We start from the raw sequence: 26,807 nt of genomic DNA, 5'->3' as shown, positions 1-26,807 counted from the left end.
AACAACCCTATTAACAATTTACTGTGAAAGACAAATTGTGTTATTTTCACATAAATACCACTAAGCAATGGCAATTAATTAGATGATGATACACAGAACAGCATAGATTAATTCTCCAAAGCACTGTCTTGTGTAGAGGACGCCAAATACAAAAGGATTCACACTGTATGCTTCTATTTATACGGGATTCTAGAAGAAGGAAAGGTACAGCTATAGAAGCAGTGTGGCAGAGACGGAGAGGGACTGACCAGAATGGACAGGAGGGGACCCTGGGGCGACGGCAGTATTCTGTATTTTGATGGAGTGGTGGTTACACAGATAGTGTATTTGTCAAAACTTCTCAAACTACATTTATGTGCACTTTATTAGAAATTGTACAATTCAACAACTTAAAAATACACTCACAAAGATGCGCTGTCATAGGATAAAGAATTCAAAACCACCAGTTAACAGGAGCATGGCAAGGGTGAAACAGATCCTTAGATACATGAGTATCTTTTCTGGCTATTTGGGGCATATGAGGATCTCTTTGCTGGTGTATATACAAGGATATGCACACCGTGGTGAAGATTACATGTCACCGTCCAAGAGCAAACATTTATCTTTTTAAAATATCCAGAAGTTCGTGTAGTCTCCAACTAAAGAGAGTTCAGTTTAGGGTATTTCAGGTTCATAATGGTGCCAGGTTGATAGCAGTCAGTAGAAACAAATTTTCAAATTTCCATCTTTTTTTGAACTAGCAGTAGGCTGGGCAGCAGGAACAGCCGCAGTGCCCGGTCAGCCCTGGAAACCACTGGCATTCTACGGTGTAGTGTAGTTTCGGTCTGCTCTTTTATTTTGGTGTTTGGATCCAAGAGTTCAATAAACTGCACGAGATCTGCAGCGCTTTATTATAAGATGGTTTTTGTGTTAGATGATTTGCCCAACCGTAGGCTAAGGGAAGTGTTCTGATGTTTAAGGCAGGCTAGGTTAGTTAAGCTGTGTTCAGTAAGTTAGGTATATTAAATTCATCTCTGACATAATCATTTAAACTTATGTTTGATTGATAGGGATACAATCCCATCATAAACAGAGGAGCATCTGTATGGCGCTGCACTTGGAATTTATCAAAGAATGGCTCTGGACTGGACAGACATTTGCCTAGCTGAGAATTTGATAAAAAAAAAAAATCAAATGTGAAGCACTATTTATTGTGGTGCTGTATTTTGAGGCCATTTAACAAGCAGTTACAGTCCAATGACTGTGTGCACCCCTCCTCTTGGGAGAAAGGAGAAGAGATCTCTGCAGTACAGTGGAGACAAGTGGCACTTCTGTGTCCCTTGCAGGACGATGGTTACATTGTCCCATGATTAGTTGTACACATGTCCAGCCTTAAGTGCAAACAGGAACACCGGCACTAGTGTTTAGTTCTCTAGAGGTTAAGGCATTGGCTTTCAGCAAAATTTGACACAGCACAGAACAAGGTGCTGTATTATTAACTACTGGAGAATTACAAATTGGTTTATGGCACAACAGATACGATTTAGAAATTACATAAAATGGACTTATCGTGGGAGATGTAAAGAACCAGGCTGAGATGCAGCGCACAGGGGATTTTCTTATACCTCCCTGCTTGTTGACTTCCTGGTTCTCAGCTAACCTGAAGTCATTTTGCCACTGGAAAGCACAGTTTGTTTGGTTTTTTTCCTACTTTTCCTAATATTTAGTAGTGTTTTTGCAATCCCTTGTTCTTAGATATCCAAAGAAGACAAGTTCCAAACGCCTGTCATTTTTTAAGTATTAGAATCATCACTGTCTTAAAGAGAAAATCCCTGACACTGACAACTCTAAGGAGGAAAGGTTTATTTTGGCTCACAGTTTGAAGAGGTTTCAGGCCATAGTCTGCTGGTTCCAAGGCAGGGTAACATGGTGGATGGGGGCAGCTCATGATGTGGCTAAAGAAAAGCAGAGAGAGATCAAGGGAGGAATATATACCCCTTCAGGCCACATCCCCACTGACCCACTTCTTACAATCATATTCCACCTTCCAATATCACATGTAGTTATAAGCTCAGCACAAGGCTAATCCACTGATGAACATCACATGTCCACGATCCAATCATCTCTCAAAAGCCCCACTTATAAGCACATGAGACTTTGGGGAAGGGGGATCTCTAGCTATAAACCATAACAATCATCATATGCTATAGATATGGACAGAAGTACAACATAAGTGCTTTTATATAAAGAGCTCTTAAAAATCAACACTATAATACAAGTGGCCTAATGAAGCTGAGCAAAGAGGACTAAGGGATAATATTTAAAGAAAAATGCAAATCTCCAATCTATTCTAATCTAACCTAATTTATATTAAATAGGTTCAGGCATCATTAGTGAACAATTTAAACAAAAATGAGCTAGAGCTCTGCATATCTCCAGTTAGTGATACTTTGGAAAATATACATGCTTACATGGTAAAGTAAATATTTTTATGTACTATTAGTGGAACTATAAATGGTATGATCTTTTAGGGAAGAAATTTGACAGCACGTACAAAGTGACTTAAAATGTTTCATATCTTTTTTACATCAAACATTATTGTCCCAAGACACGGTCCAAAGGAAAGGATCGTGTAGACAATGTTTAACATTGGAGGAAAAAAACTAAGCAAAATATGGCAAATGTATACTACCAAATGACAAAAACTAGATCACACACATTAAGAAATGTGAAAATCATAGTATTTAGTGAAAAATAGTATTCAGGCTAGAATATTTTAAGACAAATGCTTTTTAATGAACTCATATATAAAATGATACAACACAATTTATAATATATATGTTAGAAATTATATATATGCAATAAAATATATTTGCATATATCAAAATCATTAGGGATGAGTATTTGTAATTGTTTCTATTTGATTTATATATTTATAATTATAATAGAAAATAACCTTATTTTTTATTTTTTAAAACTTTTATTAGTAATTGGGTGCAACATATAAGGATTTACATTTGTCGCAGAGAGTTGAAAGACAGATGGTCAATAATGAAGTAGTCTACCCCTGAACGGCATCGTGCATGTAATGCTCTGTACCTGAGATCTTTTTTTAAAGAGCTGAAGATTAAGCTCATACACCAACACAGTATCAACTTTGTAATAAATGTGCAAAAAAAAAAAAAACCCCAGAAAGAATTTAACAATATTAACATTTTGACAAGAATCTTTGAACAATGCCTTCTTATCAATTGCTTTGCAGCAGGCTCTGAGCTCTATACTGTGGTGTACCCACTGTTGGGATCTGGATTTGTTAGTGCACAGCAGGGGTAGAGAACTGTGGCATAGAGTGGTGTCTGTCCACTCAGGCTCCTAAAGCAAAACATCACAAACTGGGTCTCTTCTAAGCAACTAATTTCTAACAGCTGTGGAATCTGGGAAGTCTATGTTCAAGGTGCCAGCAGATTCACTGTCTGGTGAAATCTTGTCTTGTTAACAGATGGCACTTTCTGACTATGACCTCATGTGATAGGTAGGGAAAGCAGCTCTTTAGGGCAGGTTTTCTTTTCTTTTTTTTTTTTTTTGTTTTTAGAGCCTTTATTTCAGAATGAACAGAGCATGAAGAACAGCTAGGGTCCATCTATATCAGACATGAATGGAGGCCAAGCAAGAAGGGGAGCACATACTGTTGAATGCCACTAGGATTGTGGGCCATTTGTTATTTTATGTCACTTGGCCTAAGCTGACCAATACATGTACTAATTAAAAATAATTTTAGAAATATGGTGAGCACTAAAGCTATAAATATATGAGTCATCAGTTTTTTGTGCGCTACAGAATAAAGTCCAGTTTTCTTATGAGGAACTGTCAGGGACTTTCCTAGTCTTATAGGTTCAAGGTTCTGTAGGGCAGGTTTTCTAAAAGCACTAATCTATTCAGGAGGGACTTTGCCATGATCCAATCATTCTTACCTTTTAATTCCATCACATTGGTGACTAAGTTTTAGCATAAGAATATGAAGGCAGATCACAAATACTAAGACCATGGGAACTGGGCAAATTAAAAATCATTTGGATAAATGTTCTCATAGGAAACAAAGAGTAGAGCTCAGGCCCTGAGAGCCAGCATATGGACTCTGGAGATCCATCCTTTGGTCATGCAGCTCAGGTCAAGGAAGATAGAATCCTCAGTGAGGTGATAAGAAATCCACTAAGAACCATATTGATCATGGCTATTTGGGGCTTGATATGCTTCATTTATCTTTATGTCAAGTTCTTTTCCCCTACTTGCAGTTTTCTGCCTTTACTTCTGTGAACAGTTTCTTTATGTTGTCTGCACTCTCTCCTGCTTCTTCATTGACTCTGATTGGTTTTGTTATTCTTCTTTGCATCATCTAGCAGCTACTGGACTGATTTCTCGTGGTCCCTTACTATTTTTAAGAAATTTTTCTTTTCCTGGTCACTAATTGCAATCCTATCTTCTATATCTGAAATTCTGTCCTTACTTTGACCCATCCTGCTGTGTAAACCTTCAGTGGAGTTTTTAATTTTCTGGAAATCTGTTTGCATCTGTGTTATGTATTCCATTTGTTTCCTATGTTGAAATTCCATCTTGTTCCTCAGCTCCTATATTTTTTTTATTGGTGTCTGCTCTGGATTTATTAATCATATCTTGAACTATGGGCACAATCTCTGTTGTTATCTGAGGAATTATTTCTGATTTCATTTTTTTCCAGATCCTCTTTTGTTGCCAGTTCAGGGAGTCCAGGTAGTTGAGTATCAGATTGTTCCATCTCGTTGCCCTTTGCAGTTGCCTTAGGTGATCTGGAAGTCTGATTTTGAGACTTATTTATGTGTCTTCTCATTTCAACAGATGTGAGACAGTTTAATAGAGATAACTTTTTGCTCACCCAGTGGTCTTCAATTCTCAGCAAGCTACTGAGTGGCCTTTTCCCTGCTGTTCACCAATTCCTGGGTTCAGAATGGTGGCCTTCTGGATTCCTGAGCTGACCTGTTTCCTGGGCAGGCTTTTGGCTGGGTCCTTTACACACTTGGGATGGTATCTAGGCATGCCTCTGGTTAAGGCTTGCCCCTCTATGTAGCTGTTCTCTGGGAGGGCTTTTGCACCCCAGTCCCTGGTGTCTGAGCAGGCTTCTGGCTAGGGTCTCCATGCGCGTACTGATGGTATTGGGACGAACCTCTGGCTGTAGCTTGTGTATCTGTGCAGCTCTGTTCTAGGTGGGCCCTTGACTTGGGCCTATGTGCCCAAGTGCTGGGTCAGGGCAGAGCCCTGGCTGGACCTGCCTGAAGCCATTCTGCTCTGGTCCACACCACTGCTTCCTGAGATCTGCCTCTAATACATTATGGCCTCAGTAAGAAATATGACCAAGGTTGCTTTCCACTGAGTGAGACCTCTCGGAGTTTTAGGTACATCAGGGGCACTATGGCTACGAGAGAGCTCAGGAGCTCCAATTCCTCAGGAAAAGGAGTTCAGAGTGGCCAGGTAAAGAAGAGCCCAGTATAGGCTCCCACTGCTGACTTGGAAGCAGCCAACATATTGAGGGTAGACAGAATCATGGAAAGGGCTGACCTAAATATTATAAAGAGTGGGCCAAGCTTTGTCTCCTGGTCTTCTGGATTTAATGATGGTTAATTTTATGTTAACTTGATTGGGCCATGTGTGCCCAGGTTAAATATTATCCTTTGGATTGCCCATGAGAATGATTCTTGGTGAGATTAACATTGGATCAGTGAATTAACTCACTAAAATACAATGCCCTTCCTAAAGATGGTGGGCCTTCTCCACTTTGTGACATGAGCTAGAATATTGGTTTTAAGCCTGGCCTTGCACTGAGATTCACACTGTTGGTTTCCCTGATTCTCAGGCTGATTCAGACTGTATCATACCACTTATATTCCCAGGTCACCATCTTGCGGATGGCAGAGTATGGATTTTATCAGCCACCATAATTGTGTAAGTCAATTCCTCTATTTCTGTAGATAGCCATAATACATACAGATTTCTAAAATAGTCTAGAAATACAGGGGGTGGGAGGGAACAATAATTATTTAGAGACTTGAAAACTTGCATTAGGAAGGAAGAGAAAAAAAAAGTGAACTATGAGTAATTATTGTTTTTGTCTATTTTATAAGCATTCTATATGTAAAGAAAATAATGAAATAATGTTATAATAAATAAAAAAAGCTCTTAAGAAAAAAGGAAAGCTGCAGAGGCAAGGTATTTCCAAGTAAAGTCCTACTGTTTTTTTTCTTTTTCTAGGCTTACATTGTCCTCTATCCAGGCTTTGGGCTGGAGTTGGGAGATGTAAGGATGGGAAACACTACCCAATTCTTAAACAGCTCATGGTCTGTTCTGGAAATATATCCAAAGTGTGTGTTTTTCTTTTTCTGTCATAAGATACTTCAGTTTAAATTAAAGAATATTTCTAGGACCACACATGTCACATCTGACAAAAGGTTATACTACCCACAACTAGTCTTGAGTTAAAAAAAATTATACAACATGCTCATTTTCTTCTTAAGCTGAGAAAGGTGTGGGTGCAATGGTAGAGTAGCATCTGCCAGAGGATTATCTCCTGGTGACTTCTTTGAGTCCCATCAGTCATCATCCAGCAGTACTTACACAGACCTACTTCTCTGTTTGCCCCTGACCAGTTCAAGAGCCATGGCCAGACTTTGGTAATACTTGATGGCTTCAGCACTTTGCTTCTCTGATCTCTGCCCTTTTCACATCCCTGGTCTTCCTTACCCCCTTCTGTACAGATCTTCCCAGCCCTCTCTCAATACCCCAGACCTTTAATTCTATTAATCTTCCCCACATGCTTAACTTCCCACCAGAGAATCATATACTTCCTATACCCTGTACCCTTGGATCTTAATTGAGAGATTGAATTTTTAGAGCCTACATTTTAATTAATTAATTTATTTTTATTATTTGGTCCCAGGGATCGAACTTGGGTCATTGCATTTGTGAGGCAGGTGACAGCACCACTTAGCTAAATCCCCTGCCCATAGAGTACACATCTTAAATTGCCAGTGGATCTGTTAGGCATACTTTATATTTTACTTCTTTATTCATTTATGTTGTATCTGTCATACACTCTCATTCTGCAAGTACAATATAAGCTCTAGAAGTTCCTTGATTTTTGTCTCATTCTCTTCAGTAGTCTTAAGATCTGAAACCAGTGCCCAGCTCACAGAGATGCTTAAACCTATGTTGAAAAGATGCATGAGTAAAAGATGGATGGAATTCACTTGTGGGTTACTGAAAAGTCCCAAGTAGCACTTAGGTGAACATTATTGAGTGATTAGCTAGTTAGTTCTTTCATTCATTCATTCATTCAATATTCACAGAATGAATAGCCACACAGCACCTACCACCAGTGTGGGGGGAGTCTATGGTAAATAAAACTCAGTTCTTATCCTGAAGGAACTCACAGTCTCAAGGGGCAGAAAGGATAATGGGAACAAAATAGTGTATAAATCATCACAGTTGGGTAGACATGCAGCAGACACAAGGCAGAAGGGCCCCAAACAAGTTTTGGGGTTTCTATGAGAGCTTTAAATGTTTACCTATACTGAGAGTGAGAAGTGAGTAGGAACCCCAGAAAAACTGGGGATTAGAAATAGAGGTTTCTAGGAGGAAAATGTCCTGCCAAGGCTTGCAAATGAGAGAGAAGGTGGCATGTTCTGGGCTCTGGTGCCACACTACTCAGGGGACATCATTCACATCCTGTTAAGCAAATAGCTCCCCCAGGCTCTGTTATGAAAATAAATGGCAGTGATGATTGTGCACATGTGAGTGCACTTAATGTCACTGAATGCACACTGAAAGATGATTAAAATGACAAATTTTATGGCAAGTATTTTTTTAACACAATAAAGTTTTAAAAAACCATGTAGCCGAAATTCTCAGGAAAAGGAGTTACGGAGGGTGTTAATATAAACCCAGTGTTGGCTTTTTCCTGGATTCTGTGACCTATGGCACAATTTTTAGTTGTTACAATTTGTAATTTGTTGTAATTTCTTATTTTGGTAAACTGTCACATTAAAACCACAAAGTGAGTATCCTTAAAGAGTAGCTATTGACAGGCCTCCCCCACCTTGTTTCAACCCCATGGCAGCAGTGGGCTATATGCACAAACATCCTTTTCCATGGGGAGAAAGTGGCCTAGGGGAGCAGGACCTGCCCAGGACAATCCAAGGAGGGGGACTGGTTCCCCTGGCTCTGAAGACTGTGTTTGTACTCACTGCATGATACCATCTCTTATTCGAAAACTGCTTCTTGGCATATGGTGTGATGAAGCAAAATAGCACCATGCTCGTTCTATCATTCCTTTCTAAGTAAATCTATACAAATAATAGAAAATTTCAGGCTGAAGATAGTGAGCACATTTCCACTGGAAGAAAAAAAAAAAGCCATCTGATCCCACCTCTGCTGCTAGCAAGTTGCAGAGTGCTGGAAAAGCCATTTAGCTGCTTTGGGCCACAGTGACAGCATCTGTAAAAGCCAAGTCAATAATATTTATTGAGTGGCCACGAGGCACAAGGCCTGGAGTGAGGCTCTGAGGATGTGCAGGCCAAGCCAAAAGCTTTGCTCTCCACGAACCCAGGATCTAGTTGAGCAAATCAGATCTCTAGGAAGGGAGCAGGAGCCAGAGGACAGAACCATCCACTGTGCCTGGGGAGGTAACGGTGGAAGTGTAAGAAGGAAATTGATAGGCTTGTAGTTGAGTCACCAGGCTTTATATCTTGAGGCCTGGAGGTGAGGGCTTCCAGAAGTAGTTGGTGAAATTGGATTTCCAGGGTGGCTGCTTGGTGACCCCTTATCTACTCTCTTCAGTTCTTATTGTCTCCATTGAATATTTTCAAATGCTTGTAGGTGGCTTACTGGGGAGGGAGAAGGGATTTGTTTTCCATCCTTTGCACATTACTTGGGCACACTGTGTGCTTGCACAATCACCCACTTGCACACAGTGATGCTGCAGTGCTTTGTTCCCTGTTCTGAGTGGTAGACAGCCACTGTACAGAGAAAAGACAAACTCAGGAGGCCGAGAGGGAGTCTCTCATACACATCCAGTCTAATGTACATGCAACCTAGGGTCTTACCGCCCCCATGGCTCTGGTTTCCCTGCCACCCCACGCACTTTCCCTCCTTCAAGAGGACTCAGTACAAATCTCTCTTTTGCACCTCCATCCTTAAAGCCTATTCTCTTTAACTTCCTGTCCCTTGCTGTCTTGGTCTGCACTATTCCCCTGCTGCCTCTTCCTCATCATTTCTCCTTCATTTCAGACACCTTCCAAGTGAACCGTGAGCACTCTACTATTCCCTTCCCTTTCCCTTTGTTTGAGTTGGTAGAGCTCAGTGTGATGGAATTTTGGATGGATGAAGCAAGAGTGCTTTTTAACAGCAGGCTTCTGAAATGAAGTTTGTCTCTTCCTAATGTTTAATTATACCCCCAAATATTATTTTAGTAAGTTCATTCCTAAATATTGAGGTTTTTAAAAATTTGTAGTGACCAAAAGGTTATGCTATCTCAAAGAAAAAGAAAAGAAGGGAAACTGGCAGAGAGATCAGAAGAACTGTTGAAGAGGCTGGAATACTCATAATACAGTAAAGGTATGGAAATAGTGTGATCTGCAGAGAGACAGAGTATGTGAGTCCTCAGAAGGAAATTAGGGCCTCTGTTGGAGTCCTGGGTTTTACAATTAGACACAGTGGGTTCATTCTGTAGAATATGGGAAGTGGCTATTTATAGGTTCTAGAGAAATGACAAGCTCACGTATCGATGTCGGATAATTCTGATGGCTATGTACAATGCATTAAAGGGGAGAGAATATAGGCATACAATGTGTTCATTTATTCAGAAAATGTTTGTTAGTTGTCGCCAATGTGCCAGGTGCTGTACTATGGTGCTAGACATAAATGTGGTGGACAAAATGGATAGTAATTCCTGCCCTCATGGAGCTGAGGCTGTGGATGAGAAGACTACTTGACTGTTGTGGCCGTAAATGGAGCAATGACAATTGGCATTACCTGAAAGTATTTCGGAAGTGTAGTTACCAGGATATTTAAATGTGGGGTATGGGAGGAAATGGTGATGTAACTGAGCACTTTTAACCAAAGAGAGAAACAGAGAATAAAGAATACTTTCTATAGATTTTGGAAAGTTGTATTGCAGTTTTTCTAATGTAAATATTTTGTAGGGAACTCCTTTGGTGATGTCCACAAGGCAACTGAACATCTGCCTAGTGTTTGGGAGGCAGACAAGAAATACAAATTTGAGAGGCACCAGAACAGAGGGGACAACTAATTCCATGGGCAAAGAGGGTATCACACAGAAAGAATATGCAGAGTGGTAATCAGGTACGATGATGCTCAGAGCACTGGGGGAAATACAAGTGCTGATAAAAAACTACAGTTATTTAAATAAAAAATTACAAAGACATGTTACCGTGAATCCCCTTCAAAATACTCAGCTTGGAGACACTCTCATCATTATTACTTGCTGAAGAAGTTCTGGAAGTCCTCTTTCATGCATGTCTTTACAATATGTGATAAAAAAGTACAGTGAGCGCTGCTACCCAGTGCCATTCGATGGGAAGGCAAGCTCGTGAAAACATTACGATCCCCAGCGACCTTATGCACCGGATCTGACACTGCAAGTTCTGGCCCTTCCTCCAAGTCAAGACGAACACACAAGTGCATATTATGAATCAATTCAGGACATCCAGGCAGCCATGATGCTACAACTAAAGATACTCACAAAAGAGTACTTTCCGAAGTGCTTCAGAAAGTGGCAAGGTTGAGGAAACAATTGTGTTAGAAGGGGAGGGGAGGACGTGGAGAGGGGATAATGGCAACATGCCTTTTACCTTAATAAACTTATTTTAAAAACTTTAATATTCACCACATTTTCAAATCACACTTCATATACCCACAGAGACAAAAAATAAGAAACCATGAAAGGACTGAAAAAAAGCAACTGAAGAAGAGGAGAAGCCAGAGAGACTGGTGTTTTCAAACTAGAAGAAGAGCAGTATTCCAGGAAGGGGCAGGTGGAATGTTGAGAAGTTCAGGATGATCCAAGAGAAGACTAAACCAGTAAGCCAGTAGGTCCTTTGAGAGGACAGCATTAGTGGAGCAGAAGCGTGCAGTGGAAAAGCCTTATTTTAGAAAATAGTGAAATAAAAGTGAAGGAAAGAAGTACTGTATGACCTTACCCAACTCTATACTTCTTAACTTGAATCTGTCTGCATTAGAAATGGGTGTTTGTTATTTTCCTTATACTCTTCTCGGTAATATCCCTTATATGTCTCCACGGCCTACACCTGGGGAGTGTGACGGAATCAAACTTCCTCTCAAGTTCCACAGGAATGTCTGATTGGGGAAAGAGCCCTGTCCTGTTGCTCTCTAGGCAGCATACTTTGGATTCCTTTCCCCTTGTTCCCAGGAAGGATTTAAGAACTGCAGTGACCAAGTGCTGTCCCATTGTCTTATGACACAGCACAGGCATGTTTCTCTCTTCATAGTAGTAGAGGGAATGGCTTCATTAAAAACAAAATTCCAACAAACGCCTCTTTGTGGTCCAGGCATTAAAAAAGTTTGAATACCCAGCTGAAAACAGTTTCTTTGACATTCCAACATCAATATTTCTGAGGTTTCATAAATCAAGAAGTAATCTTCCTTGGATCAGAAGAAAGTGATCCTCAGCTGAAAGCTCTTAACTAGACAAGTCCTGCCAGAGATTTAAGGTTTTAATAACTCAAACTTCTCTCTGTCCCCACAGTGACACAGCTTGACACTGTGCTAAGAGCACCCAGCACCTCTCTTTGTTTATTGGAATTAAATTACCTCTTCTTTCCTCCCATGGTGGTTTCCAGTGGGTTTTCTACCCAGTTCACATTAATTTATTTGTTCAAGTCTGTCCCATCCAGCTTTCCACAGAGGTTACAAAATTAAAAATTGTCAGTTCCCATAACAGCCTGACCTTTTCAATTGGAAAAGTTCAGAGACCAGCCCTTTGGGGCCCAATAGTAATTCTGCCCTGAGCAGCTGTGGCCTCCAAAGAATCAATGTAAATAATTCAACAGGTAAATAATCCGCCTGAGAGCTTGGGCCAACAAACTACAAATGTGAAGCAAGACGCAGCATATCACAGGTGGCATAAACATAGAGGGACAGCCACAGAGATGACGTTTGGTAAGAACACAACTGTTGGAAGGAGTTTAGAGGTGGAGTGATGTAAACGTCAATAAAGAGCCACCTTTTAAGGAAATTCAAGAGACCAAATGGAAGATACTGAGAAGCACCCATTCCCCTGGGGTCATGCCCTGGAATGGCTGTGTCCTCCTAGTAGCCACATTTACTCTTTAAAAGATACTCAGAAGTTCTTTCTTCAGTCCCTAGGAGTTGTCAAGCTACTAGGTAGTCACAGGAGAAACAAATGAAACAAAGCTTTTAGAAAATGAGAGGATGAATAGGTGGGGTTACCTGTCTTGACAATCTCATAGAAGTTTAGTAATCAAAAGATATGAGCAAAATGGAATTTATTGTGGCTGGAAACTTTATCATGAATATTTTATAAAAATAGAGAGGCATAACTGTTAAGAATATAAAAATAAACTTATATATATGTGGCCAACTGATTCTCATCAAGGGTGCCAAGATCATTCAATGGAGAATAAATAGTCTTGTCAACAAATGGTGCTGGGATGACTAAATATATTTACATGGAAACAAATTCCTACCTCACACCATATATAAAAGTTAGTTCAAAATGGATCAAGAGCTAAAACATCAGAGCTAAGCACATTAAACTCTTTGATGAAAACATAGGGATAACTTCCTGACCTTGAATCTGGCAGTAGATTCTTAGACATGATACCAAAAGCCCAAGAAAAGAGTGTAAAAAAGATAAATTGAAAGATAAAACTTACAAAACAAAGGACATCATCAGTAAAGTGAAAAGGCCACTTACAGAATGGAGACTATTTGCAAACCATATATTTGATAAGGGCCTAGTATGCCAACTATAAAAAAAACTCTTAAAATTCACCAAGATAATCAACTCAATTAAAATGGACAAAGAACTTGAGATACTTCTCCAGAAAAGGTATTCAAACGCTCAATAAGCCCTTGAAAAATGGCACCATGTCAGTCATTTTCATTAGAAAAATACAAATCAAACCCAGTGAGCTACCACTTTACATCTGTTAGGCTGCATTGGCTGTAATTTAAAAATTTACAGTAACTCAGAGAATAAAGGATGGGTAGATATTAGTACACCTGAGCATTGAGAAAGAGAATGTGAAATGGAGGGGCTTCTGGCGCAGACAGCAGTTAGCTAACTCCATCAAAGGTTAAGCATGGAGTTGCCAAGTGACTATCCAAGTTTATTACTAGCCAAATAACTCCCAACTGAAATCATGTACTCAAACAAATACATGACCATGTGTGTTCATAACAGTATTACTCACAATAACAAAAGCTTGAGAGAACCCAAATGCCTATCAGTGGATGAGTACACAAACTGTGGTATTTACATGTAATAGAATATTATTCTGTCATAAAAAAGGAAGGAAATACTGGTGCTCGCTTGGGTGCCAGTAAACTTCAGAAACCAAGAGAAGCCAAATCCAAGGGTCACATAAAATAAGACCCTGTTTGTACAAAATATTCAAAATAGACAAATCTAGAGACAGAATGTAGCTTGGTAGTTGCTGGGGGATTGAAGGAGGGGAGATTAAAGAATAACCAGTTAATGACTATGGGCTTTCCCTTTGGGGGATGGGATATTTTGGAGCTAGATAAAAGAGATGATCGAACCACATTAAGTAACATTGAAGTATTTGTTTTAAATGATTTGTCTTTACGTGAATCTTACTTCAAACAAAATTTAAAAACAGAAAGTTGCGGTTTACATGTTCATGTGTAGTCCCAAAGTCTTTGTAGGACCACCCACTCTTTACGGAAGCATTTCAGCCTTGTAGTAAAAGAAACATGTTTCTAAAGGGGTCAGCTCCAAACCATAGGTGAAGTAGCTCTTGAGATCTTTGTATCCACATTCCACCTCACAGGGACCGTGGGTGGGATGGGGAGAAGGCTTTCTCTCAACTACAAGTGTATTCACTCTGTCTGTCCACCCCACAGCCCCAGAAGGCCTCATGCTACCACCTTGAACTTGCAGTTTCATCTCCCAGCAAATCTCACCTGTCTTTCGTGCTTTTATTTTGTGCCCTGCCAGCTGACCTCAGATAATGACCAGCTCACCAACCAAAGCAGTGAATTAATTCCTGTTGTAGTGATGCGTGCCTTCAAGTGTATCGATCAGGTTTGTTCCTCAAGGTCCACCTTAACCCTAACCCTCTGAGATGCTTCCCTAGTGTCCTTGGCAGTTTCCCTTTCCCAGGGATAGCCAGGCTTATTAATGCCATTGTCCTCCTGCTCTAGGCCACTGTCAAAGCTGAATACCAGGCAGAGTATCTGGTATATAAGGCAATGCACTTCAATCAGAAACACCCCTGCCAGGAAATAGAATGTTTCAACTCAGTAAAGGGTTCTTGTCCTTTAGCAATATGTCCATCAATGTGTGTGTGTGCGTGCGTGTGTGTGTGTGTGTGTGTGCACGTGCGCATGTACTGTGTAGAATACACTTGTGTAGGGAACGCTCCTCGTGTGTATGTCAAATCAGCTCACTAGATGACCACCTGTAGGGACAGCAGTCCTGCTGCCACAGAATATCTTTCCTTTGAAGAATACACTTATCACTCAGAAACCAATTAATATAAACTAATTCTGCTTCCACTATAAGCTGAGAGTTGCTTCATCGGAGGCTGGATCCCTGGGACAGAGGGGAAGGGGCTGTTGAAAAATGCTGGACAAACAGCAGTCCCTGGTTGCTGGGCCACTGAGGAAACCAGGCTGTGACAGGGACAGCCAAGGAGAGCCACTGCCACGCTGCACCTGGCTGTGATCCTGTCACCCAGACAGTGGGCTAACTAGGAGCTTGTAAGCTATCAGTCCCTCTCAGCATCCTTCTAAGAAGGCGAACAGAAGAAAAGGAATGGGGAAAAGGAAAGAAAGTAAATGCAATCAGCGCCAACACAATTCCTTCATTATTGAAAATATTCTGAACCTTTCTCATTGCTCTGAAAGTGAATCAAGAACCCTTTTTTGGAGTGTGGCAGTTGGTGGCCTAAAAGGGTACAGAAAGCTAGGAGAGTGAAGCTGAGCTAGATCATTAGAGCGTGTACTGCAAGCAGGCAGTCACGGAGGTCCGCGGAGCTCAGGAAGGGCCAAAGATCTCACATTTGGAGTATCCTCATGTCTCTTGCCACTGCTGCCGCCACTGCTTACAGCACACTGTGATTCTAAGACCTTAAAATGACCTTGTCATTAGTTTCTTCTAATAACCTTCTAGGAAAGGAGCCATTATGTGAGTATTTGGCTGATAGCTTCTGCTATCGTATCTGCTGATGGCTGGTGCCGGGATTCAACTGCCCAAACCACTGGAAACATTTCATTATGTAGCTTCCTCTCACCTCGGCTAGCTGTCATTAGGAAAGCCACTGTGGAAACAAATTTAATACAGTTTGTGATGGCGCATAAGAAAAGACAAGAAGTTAGAGACACTTGAGCAGGGCAGAGTGAGCCTACAGTAAGCGGGTGCATTGTCAATACACAGTTGTAAAGCAATAGGAAAGTTAACACAAAGCCAGTCATTTTAATCATGATGTAGTAGTAATTCTAAATCATGCTTACATTAAAGTACTCCTCCCTGCCAGTGTAGATGGTTCTTCCCATCCTTACCCATTTCTCTTGGTGACCTATTGGCCTGAGCATATGAATATGTTTAGCATGTTCTTGAACTACCCATTATAAAATATTCTTGTATATACTCAAATGTAGAAACACAGAATATTAAAGTCAAAGGGAATTTAGGTATCACTTAACAATACTGTATCTTTTTCATTTTATTTCCTACCTTCTTCCATGAAACACAAATCTGAGCGACCACTGCTAGAGATCATGTTTAACAAGACCTGCCATAGAGAAACTTGTGAGACAGAGAGGTTAATGACCTTCTGAAGGTCATGTCAATGCTGAGAGTCTAAGTCAGGGCAGTATTGGTGATATGTCCAAATGACCCCCCCCCGAGGGTTTAAGAAGGATGAAACTCATAAACCACAGAAGGGGCAGGGCCTCTGAAGACCTTCAACCTTTGGACTTTAAGAAACTTTAAATGCCTGGTGTTTTATGAATGGAAAATGTGCTCTGGGTTCTGTCTCCCACTGTAGTATATGGATAGTTCTGTAACTCTACAGTGACTTCCCTTATCTCCCACAATTTAGCATAGAGATTTTCCAGGAGCACAGCTGTATTTTAAAGTCTGTGTGTCAGAGTTAGTACCAAAGTTAGTACAGTTAGGTCTCCAGGTGCCCAAACTCATGCTATTCCCCCAACACCACCTCAAATAACTGTTAATTAAATAGAACTCGTTCAGTCAAGACTTAACATTTTGCACGTCTGTTTTCTATGTCTGAATTTCTATTTATAAACAATTTAGTCATATGGGCCACTGGATTGGGAGCCTAATTAGAGCTGTGTAATACAATGTGGTTGCCTCAAACATTCGCAGCGCTCTCACGTGAGGCAAGTTAATTAATTGCTTGAGAAGGAACAGTGAATTGCACTTTCCTCATCAGGTTTGAGTTCATCTTGCAGTATATTCTCTCTAAAAGTCCCAAACCACATACTGCTGCTTGGCCATTTCTCTTTGCTCAGTGGCTGTGGAATGTGCTGCAGTTGAGGCAGGTGACAACTGCTGGCATACATGCCACTGGCCTTTGGTGACTTTAGGCATATTTTGCACAGGTCCTAGCTGGTTGTGACGAGTGATAACCTTGTATCTATCTGCTAGGGGTATCAGTATTCAAGGTTCTAGGCTCATTTCTCCTCCGTTTTGGATGTAGGCCAGAATTTAAATAAAAGAAAGAATAAAAAATAGAAATCAAACAGAAACTCAACCACTAAAGTCAAGGGCAAGTGAAATTGATTTTTAAGGGCTGGCTTCAAGCCACAGAAATAGGGAAAGTTGAGAAAGAAACTGTGCTTGAAGCTCTTGGTAAAATCACAGCAGTGCAGAGGGAGAGGTACATAATGGGAACCGTGGACCTCGATGCTTCATTTTTAACATGCCCAGTGTACTGAAGAATAAGATAACGGCATACTCTTTGAAAATAAAGAAAAATTGTTCCCAGAGAGGTTCTGTCTGCCTGAAATGTAGGCAGAGGTACTAAAATCAAGGGAAAATGAGAGAGTAGAAAGCTTGTATCCTGCAGCTACACATTTAAAATTTTTTTTTTGATTCCTCTAAAGTCAAGTAAATTGCACTGTGTGAAATAGGCTCCACAATAGAGATATTGTAACCCCACTTATATAGTGGACCAGCAACTATGTAAGATTTATTGAGAGACAACATTACCATGTGGTTAGGAAAGTTAGTTGTACAGCCAGAATGCTTGAGGGCAAACGTTGGCTTTGCCACTTACTAGCTGTGTGACCTAAGAAAAATTGCTGGACTTCCCTAATCTTAGTTTCTTAATCTTTAAAATGAGAATCACCATATTAGCATGTAGGTCACAGTACATAAAACAAATTATATACGAAAAGGGTTTAGGCAGTATTTATATACTGTTATGTAAAAAGTTTAGTATTTTCAAAGTATCAATTATATTTTAACTATATCTTTTAGTTATCTACTAACTTTCAAAAACCATCTACACAAAATATCTACATGGAGAAAAATTAATTTTCAGCCATACTAATGTTGACACAGAAATTAATTTTAGGTAAACTGGAAATGTAGGCACTTTAGTTTACACAACAAATCTTCTAGAGGAAAATTAGAAAACTGTGGGATTATGGTCAGGCAAAAACATAAGCAGGATATACAAAGCACTAATTAAAAACTGAAACCTTGGACTATTTGAAAAATTAAGACTTTCTGGTATCAAAAAGCATATCAAGAGGAAAATGAAACTGTAGAGAAAAAATAGTTGCAATACTATAAAGATCTATCCAGAAACTGAAAAAATTACTACAATCAGCAAGAAAGTATCAGACAATATGATACAAATCAGACAAAAGACTGGAAGAGTCACTTTACAACAGGCCATATCCAAATGACTAAAAAAAAAAAGGTGCTCAGTCAGTAGTCGCCAGAGAAATTGAAATGCTAGCCATGGGAAAATTCTTCATTTATCCAATGAAAATAGCTAAAAATAAAAAGAGGTAAAACGTGTTGTGAAGTGTGCAGAATAAATCATAAACTTATTACACAACCTCTAGGTTGGTAAAAGAAAAAAAAGTATTTTGTAAACCATTAGGCAACATAGACTAAAACTGAACTTGTATACATCATAAACCATACTAATTTAATTTCTTGAATTTTTTCAACAGGTGTATGCCCCAAAATACATGCGGAAGAATGTTCATGTTGGTAGTAGTATTAATAGTCTAAAACTGGAAGCAACCCAAATTCCAATAGCAATAAATTATAACATAAACCTGCAAGGAAATATTCTGTAGCAAAAACATTGAATAAAGTAAAATAATATGGACATAATCTCAAAAAAAAGGAAAAAACAACAACAACAAAAAAAACCAAGACAACAACAACCCCCAAAACCAAGCTGAATGAAATAAGAAGATATGCAAAAAGGAGGAAATTTGTATAAAGTCTAAAAACGGGCAAAATGGCTGATGGTAATAGCAGTGGGGATGATATTGTCTCTGGGAAAAGGGTTTGTTTCAAGTGAGGGCAAAAAGGATTTTTATGGGAGGCTAGTAATGTATTTACTACTATTATTTGAAAATTCATTGAGCTGTATGCTTACCATCTGTGAACATCTATATGAATATGCAATATTTCACTAATGAATTTTTACCTAAAAATATGAAAACTATGCACTTTAAAGAAAACATGCTGAATAATTAATGTGATGTTCAGGTGTTAATATTTGGTTCTGATGTGTTCACATCTGCACTAACCTCTGGGTGTTTATGGGTGTGCGCATGCCACTAGAAGGGAAGTTCTTTGAAGACAGGGATTTTTGACTTTGATTTGCTACTCCTATCTCCAGCCACTTCAATGTGTCTGATATATGGTAAGCACTCAATAAATATTTGGTGAATGCATGAATGAATAAATACTTTGTGTTTGATAAATTAAAGGAAAGTTAATTTAATACTGTATTTGTGGGCCAGGAAAATGGAATGGGTTCCTTCCCAGGGGGTATAAATATTATGATTGATCTACTTTTATGTTTCCTCCAGCCAGTTTTCTCAAGCAGTGTCTGTAATTGGAGAGAGTGATATATGAGTAGCAAGCAACAGTGGCAACCAGCATGCAAGGCCATGAAATGTAAAGAAAATTAATTTCTGAGCCCACCAAGACATCTCAGTATCTATCACTTAATACACATTCCAGCAAACACAATTCTAAGGCAATTTTTTTGAAAAAAAAAAAGCAATCTATTTTCCTATGGGATATCTCCAAAGAAGTTGGAGTTATTACAGGGAGAAGTTTTATAATAAACAAAAAGTATTAATAAAGATTAATAACAAGGAAAGACAAAAGACAGTGGCCAACTTCATGACCTACTAGATACGACACTACTTTGGAAAACTAGAGAAATGTTTCTGGTCATGGTCACTTCCAACTCATTGATTAGTTATTTGTATTTTTTCCCAATTTTGGCATTTTCTCAGGGAAAATATTACTAGGAAGTTTTAGCTTTCCCATCTTCTTCTTCAGCTAATTTTCTGTATATAATGAGGCTCAGGTGTAACTTCATGTTTCACCTGTATTAATAATGATGCCAAACTCTAGCTCAAAAACTCAAGTTTGACCTCTAAGTTGGCGTGAAAGAAATTTTCAATTTTAGTAAATTCAAAATGGAACAGATCAACCTGAATTTTCGTTAGGCATGAATGTGTATAATTTGTGTACAACACAGATCCCAACAGGTATTCAGGGGATAGCATCTTGGGAGATGGGGTCATTCAAGCAAGATTCTGAATCCATTATCTCTTACTCTGGCTTAGAGGGTGATCTTGGGCCTCAGTTTCCTGTATTATCAAACAGGATTAAAACAGCTAGCTTGGAATATTTAATGAGTTAGTATGTATATACCACAGGACAGAGCTCAGTAAGACTTTGACATTGTCATCGTAGTCATCGTCTACTTACAGATAGCTAGAAAGTAGACAAGTGCTATAAGCTCAAAGAAACTGACACAATTGTGATTATTGCCCGGATATTAGAGAACTGAAATTTAGATTAGCTCAGACTGAGCTAGTTTCATAGCCTACCCTGATGAATGAATCAGTTAGAGAAACCAGCTATGGCGGATACTATTTCTGGCTCTGTCACTGAATAGCAACTCACCACCATTCTTCATATTTCCGTCTGCAAAACGGGGCTGAACACTCGGAGTCACTGACACCAGCAGCTGTTGTAGCACTGCCCACCTTAGGAACTGGCTGTGGAAAGAAAGCACAATCAGCAAGGCAGTGGGAGGTAGGGAGGCCCTTGGGTTGCTGGTTGGAAGCCGAGAGCTGGAAAGAATTCTTTGATCTATCACCTGGAGAACACCAAGAGCCAGCTGGCCTAAGAAGATAAGAGAATTGTTCTTCTCCAGGGTGGGTGGTACCATACCTAATAAGGAACGGGGCAAGATGCTCTCAGCAAGCCGTACTTTTTACTGAGTGCCAAAGTCTGTACACATTTCATGTGGATTCCAATTTTTATCCTTTGCCACATTTTTGGAATTATTATTATATCTTCCCTGGAGGAAGTAACCACAATTTCTCTACCTCTTCTCAGACAATTTGTTCTACAAGTAAAGGATTAAAGGTGGGGGTAGAAACAGACATTGAACCAACCAAATTCTAAGGTTTAAAAGCAGAGCCTCTATTTAAAACACATATTCTGACATATTCCCTTTGGAAATAGCAGTAGCTTTGTATACATATATCCCTCACCCCTGCCTTCTTCTACCTGTGTGCTTGCTCTTCCTGTCATGCTCTTGTATTAGAAAACTGGAGGGTGGAAACCGGAGAGAAGGGGAAGAAACTGGTTTTTCCCCTGTAGAATGGCAGCAGTTTAGGAATGGGATTGACCGCTATGATAATTATATGTCAACTTGTCTAGGTTAGAATGCACAAGGTTTTTTTTTTTAATCGAATTCAAATCTAGATATTGATAGGCAGGCATGTTTTTTATTTGATAAAGATTTGAATCAGTAGAATTTGAGGAAAGCAAATTACCCTCCTTAATGTGGACGGATCTTATCCAATCAGTTGGAGGCTTTCAGAGCCAAGACAGGCTTCCATTTCTGATAACCTCTAAGTCCACAACCTAAAAATCCTGCCTGGGTCTTCAGGCCATTACTCTTGAGTTCAAACTCAAGACTGCAGTATCAGTCCCCACTTGCTCACCTCTAAAACTGTTTGAATTTTTATGAACCAGTTTCGTCCCTCTCTCTCTCCTCTGTCTCTGACCCCTCCTCTCCTATTCTAATAGAGAAGAGCTGGGAATTGCTGCTGATCTCATGCTTATAGCAAAAGGGAGATGTGCTCCTTCCCAAAAATAGTTGGAGGACTTTGAAAATGTGGTTTATTTCAAAACACTTCCCTTCCTGTCTTCACTCTGCTGTCTACCACTTGCCTATCCATTTTCAAAGACTACTGAGAGGAGCAACATTACCTGTAGAAATCCAAAAGTGTCCATCCTCATTAGGACATCAGTTGGACAAATCTGAGTATTTTGCTGGGCTTGGATCCTGAGATTAGAGACATTAATATCAACTCCTGAAAATGGAGCTTTGTTAGGATTCTATTGAGCCCTAAGGGAGGAGGCAGGGGAAGATAGTTTAAAAGGAGATGGTATAGGCAAGGAAAGGATGCCTAGAAGAAAGGTGAAAAAATACAAGGGAGACGATGTGTTAATTTGATAATATTAGTGACTAGTACTGCAGTATTGATAAACCCATCAAGTCACAAGGAGAAAAATCCCAGCACATGCTCAGGACCCAGGCAGCAAACGTAAGCTGGATGCCAGAGTGTGGCATTCCCAGCCATCACAGCTCACTTAGACAAGGAGCCACCTCATCAACCCCACAGGAGCTCCGATTTCTTGATAAAAGAAGAGACACTTCAGGGTCCTTCAGCTTTCTGAGACCTACTCGATTTTTCTATCCCCAGCTCTGTCATTGCAAACCTCATCACTAGTACGTAGGGTTCTTTGCTTGGCAAAAACATTTTAAAAATATTTTTTTCTTGTAGTCTTTGGACTCTTGAAATTCTTTTTCTCTTTAAAAATAACCACCTTTTATTCAGTTCTTATGCTCTTATCCTCACTGCAGCCCTTTGGAGTATAAGTATTGCTTTGTTTTACGGATGTGGTAACCAAGAACAGCTTCCTGATGAGTCAGGGGGCAGATTGGAGCCCCTCTTGGCAAAGGGCTGGTATTGTGCCACCCTTGGGAAATTCTAGAAACAACAGGCTAAGAAACCTTGGCCTGAGAGGGGCTCCAGCAGGGCCGGGGACACAGTGGGAAACAATGGGGCAGAGGAGCTTTTTAAAGCGAAATCCAAGGGATCCTTTAATCTGTGAATTTGAATGCAGACATGACATTAACAGCACGTTAACTCAGAATTGCTAACTCGTGGCTCTTAATTAGAACTTGCATGTCTTTACTCTTTGACAGAGGCAGTGAATTCCAAAATATAATTAAACCCTTGTGAGGAGTTCGCATCATACTCATTTTACAGATGGGTGAGCTGAGGCCAACAGTAGGCAAGTCTCAGAAGTTAACTTCTGAATGAGTGGAAAATGTTAGGGAAGCTCTGTGTCTCTTTCTGGACCCCCACTCCTAAAATTCAGGGCAGTGGTCTAGAATTTTTAAGGAAGGGGTCATGACTGTAAAAATTTCACCCTTAGTCATCAGAATATTTAATGTAAATATTTGAGAGACAGAAAACAAGCCAATTCAGATGTGCTTCAAGCTTCTACATAGTTGGCAGTGAGCTTTTTCAGTTTCTCCTAACTTGCTTGGTCATGAGATTCTCCTGTGGCATTTGTTCACAGCTTTTCCACATTTTCCCTGAGAGATTCTGATTTGATAGGTCTGGAATGGGCCTTTAATTTTTAAAACTTTCCAGGTAAGATTTTATAACCAGGCACTGGACTGATTAATCATTGTGTATGTACTTTTAGAACTTATTGCTATTATTTGAAATTTTTGCCTGGCACTGAATTACCTTCTGTCGGGCATACTCAGAACGCAAGCAACAATCTCAAATGTCCATTTGTTCCCCTTATTCAGTGCCGTGGAGAAATCAGCAGTTGTTTATTCCATACCCACTCCACCATCGGCTTTAGCTCTTTGGCCAGGTGTCTCAGTACTCACAAAGACGGCCAAGGGAGACAGACAGTGAAACACTAGATAGCATCTAGAGATTGGCACCAAGCAGTCTGATGAGAAGAGGTATGAAAGCAAGTAAATCTGACTGAGAGGAAAAGGGAAGCATTAATCATAAGATGATGATCTATAAACTAGGCTTTGAAGGGTAAGCAGGAGTTCTCCATTGGGGCACAGTGCAGGGAAACAGAAAAGCACGAACAAATGAATATATGTGCATCTGTACCCATGCATGTTAATCATGATTCTTTGGAGGAAAAGCAAATGCTACGCTATGACAGGAACATAAATCTGTGGTGAAGAATGGTAAGAGCTCATCTGCTTAGGGGGAGTTAAATGTCCTTGTACATCTCACACATTCACTCAATACATAGGCAGTAAGTATTTCTTGCAGATAAGCAATGTTTTACATCCTGAGATTTATCAGTTGTGAACTAAATTTTTAAAATGCTTTTCCTTAGGAGTTTGTTTTGGGGAAAAGAAAATCAACTATACATACAATGTCCTCCAAAAAAATAAGCACGCACTTTAGAAAAAGAGTGGAAATTTTTCAGCAGAGGGTGTTACTGTCATATAGAGAACACTAGAGGATGTTGTATATTGCAGAAAACCCACTACCCTGCTGTCTCTCAGAAATTGAAAATACATGTGCAGCAATCTCAGTGACCAGTCACCCAAGCAGCAATCTGTTGTACTAACAAATGTGAAGACACTAATGGCCACCACTTTGAGTACCTCTTATAATTGTGGAGGCCAAAGGTAATCTTTATTAATCTCATCTCCCAATAAATTTACTATTTAGAATATTTATACAAATTTTTTTTTCTGACATGTGTGTACATTTTTTTGCCACTCTGTAAATATATAAGATATATAACACATATAGTATATGTCTGATCTATTATAGTACATATTATATGTAGTGGTATTTCAGTTCACAAACTTAATTCCTTCCACAGTTCTGGTCACAAACCAAAATGGATGAGAACTGAATAAAATTTCCCCAGGAGGTCAACACTGAATCTAACGATTGAATTTGATTCAGTTCTCTTCAAATTCAGTTTGTGACCAGAACTATGGAAGGAAGATCACAAGGAATAAAGGTAAGAGGAAGACTAGAGAATGCCCAGTGGTAATGGTTGTGCTGAGCAAAGCCTTGCTGAAGAATTCACATTTCGTGTCCTGGAAGAAGTAAGGACATAGCCATGTGAGGGAAGAATGTCCCAGAATGTTCTAGACAGAAGGATATGTAAAAGTAAAAGCCTTCAGCAAGGAATGTATGTTGTTTCATCCATGAGCCTGCTCGGAGAACAGGGTTCAGGGGCCAAGGCTGGGAGGGCAAGGTGGTGGAATCACCACACAGACTCCTGGGAGATTTCTGGAATACTTCCGCCTTATTCAGCAAATGCACAGGCTTATATAGGGCAAGGCGGGGAATGGAGCCAGTGTGGTGCTATTGGATTGCTATTGGATAGGGTAAGGCAGGAGAAGAACCAGGGTGGAGTCAGGATATTTGGCACATCGTGATTGGCCACATGGTAGTTTTAGGATTGTATGCTTTGGGGGCTGAGGCGCATGGAGTCAGGACTTCAGAGGATTTGGAGAGGAACTGTTTATCTGTCTAAAGTCAGGTACACTGACTACACACCTCAGGGGGCGGATTATTCCAGCCCTAATAGGCCTCGGAGTTTTCTCACAAGAGATGGGTGCGGTGCTCCTGACTCAGCCAGACATTAACCTGATCCTCAGTTCCCCCTTTTGTCTTTGACTGCAGAGCCTCAGCCAAAAGTACCGCATTTTTATGATTTTGTTACTATCACTCCTGATCTTTAAAATAAAGAACAATAACAAGAGGCCAAACAAGGTTAATATATATGGGGATCCCAGTATCAATCCACGTATCCAACTACTCAAATTATTCCATCCAGCCTGGATTTTTGACCAGATGGTATCCCACACATTAAAGTTATAACATCTAACACCTGGGTATTAATTGCTCCCAAACCAAGTTTAATTGGATTTGTAAATTGAGTAAGGCTGTGCGGACATTCTTGAACTAGCAGGGCAGTCTTTTTGAAATCTTGGGTGATGTTTTTTGTTAGCTGGTTGACCGTTGCTGCTGTTGCCACTTGATTTTGTGAGGTGACTGTTGCCATTGTTGTGGGGAAATAGCTGCCACCGTGGAAACGATGACAGCAATAAGGGCGAAAATTTCAAAATCTTTCTTACTGCAGGGATGAAGCATAAGGTTAAAGAGAGGATCTGAATTTTGTCATTCCATATGGAGATCAGCAGGGACCCAAATGGCCGGGGGTGTTCTAGCAAAATATAAACTCCAAGTTTCTGTATGATTAAACAAAGAAGGTTAGGTATTTGGAGATTTGTCCAGGACGAAGTAGAGACCGAAGGCTCTGGGGCAAGAAGGCTGTTCCTGGGCACACAGCAGCCCCCTGGGACTGCTCAGTGCCAGCAGCCACAGGCCGGGGAGCAGCCAGCCCCTGTGGCCGCATACTGGGGGCCGCGGAGCCCCCATCTCGCTGGCCTTCACCCAGCACTTGCAGCCCTCTCGGCCTGCTGGGCCCTGACGCGCCCCAGGGAGTGGGGCCGCAGTAGGAGGCAGGGACGGCGGAGGCCAGGGAAGGCAAAAGGACACCGTGTAGCTGCCGCACTCTGTTGCTGACCAGGCTCCCCTCCCGGCTCTGGGCAGCAGGCCCCGGCGCCCTGGCACCCCGAAGCTGCAGGACTTTTGCTCTGAAACTTTTCCGGAGCACTCAGCTGCGCTGGACCGGGCTTCGGAGGAGGCTGGGCGGCCCAGAGGTCCAGGACCCCGAAGCCACGCTAAAGCCCGATCAAAGGATTGTTTCTCCTCATCCGACAAGTAAGACAGCGGTGCACAGGGTGGAGGCCACCATCTTGGACCGGAAAAGGTGAGGACGGGGTTTGACAGGAAGTGAGAGACCAGCGGGTGGGGTGATGCCTTTGCGGAAGAAGAAAGCAGAAGAAACAGCCTGCCCACGCCATCTTTTTTGAGAAGCTTTTGTCCCCCATCTTTAGAGTGCTCAGGGAGCCCTACACACACCTCAGTTTGGGCTGGAAACGCCTCGGATGCCTTTACAACATGAGGACCCTTTACTAAGGAGGCCTGTACCTGCCGTTCTTGACTCATGATGTTACCCATAATAGGGATCCTTACCACTCAGTATACGTGAGTCCCCTGTTTGGGCGCCAATTGCTGTTTCCATCTGTGAGCCGAAAAGAGTTCAGGGGCCAGGACTGGGAGGGCAAGGTGGCAGAAACACCACGCAGACTCCACGGAAG

At 40.6% G+C, this 26,807-nt stretch overlaps 1 long non-coding RNA gene across 1 annotated transcript; it reads right to left on the bottom strand.

The window, feature by feature from the left end:
* Positions 1 to 1,881: 1,881 nt before the first annotated feature.
* Positions 1,882 to 26,807, bottom strand: LOC104866652. The gene is made up of 3 exons (XR_781506.1): positions 26,683 to 26,807; positions 20,453 to 20,547; positions 1,882 to 1,934 (listed from the first exon to the last, which is right to left on the bottom strand). It is a non-coding gene; the product is annotated as an uncharacterized LOC104866652 (long non-coding RNA).

Source organism: Fukomys damarensis, unplaced genomic scaffold, assembly GCF_012274545.1.
Source record: "Fukomys damarensis isolate Sample0158 unplaced genomic scaffold, DMR_v1.0_HiC HiC_scaffold_6, whole genome shotgun sequence".
In the NCBI taxonomy this organism is placed as follows: Eukaryota; Metazoa; Chordata; class Mammalia; order Rodentia; family Bathyergidae; genus Fukomys; species Fukomys damarensis.
This window is presented reverse-complemented; position numbering and strand designations above follow the sequence as displayed.